The sequence below is a fragment of the Mandrillus leucophaeus genome, unplaced genomic scaffold (assembly GCF_000951045.1).
Source record: "Mandrillus leucophaeus isolate KB7577 unplaced genomic scaffold, Mleu.le_1.0 Scaffold334, whole genome shotgun sequence".
Classification (NCBI taxonomy): domain Eukaryota; kingdom Metazoa; phylum Chordata; class Mammalia; order Primates; family Cercopithecidae; genus Mandrillus; species Mandrillus leucophaeus.
Window position 1 is genome coordinate 44,601 of NW_012103521.1, and position 448 is coordinate 45,048.

Below are 448 nucleotides of genomic sequence, written 5' to 3' on the forward strand. Positions count from 1 at the left end.
CATTAACTATACATTTCTTCTTTTATTGATCACATCCTTTGACATTGAGAGACAGAAGTATTAGGATACAGTAGATTGATTCACATTGAAATAACCTGGAAAATGCCTCAGAACCCAGTGGGCCACAAAGAAAAATTCAGGATATCCCAGAGATTCTATGACACAATCACCACTTCATCCCTGCAAGCGCAATCAGCTTATAGTAGTTATTTTCCATCCTGGGTAACTAGACCTCATAGTTAGGTTACTGAGTGAGAAGCTAAGTAACAAACCTTGGGGTTACTAAGGGTGTGTTACTAAACAATATCTCTTAGTCAATGCCAGTCATCCAGTCTTCTGTGAGTCATAGGGCATTTTATTTTTTTATTTTTTTATTTTTTATTATTATTATACTTTAAGTTCTAGGGTACATGTGCATAACGTGCAGGTTTGTTACATATGTATACTT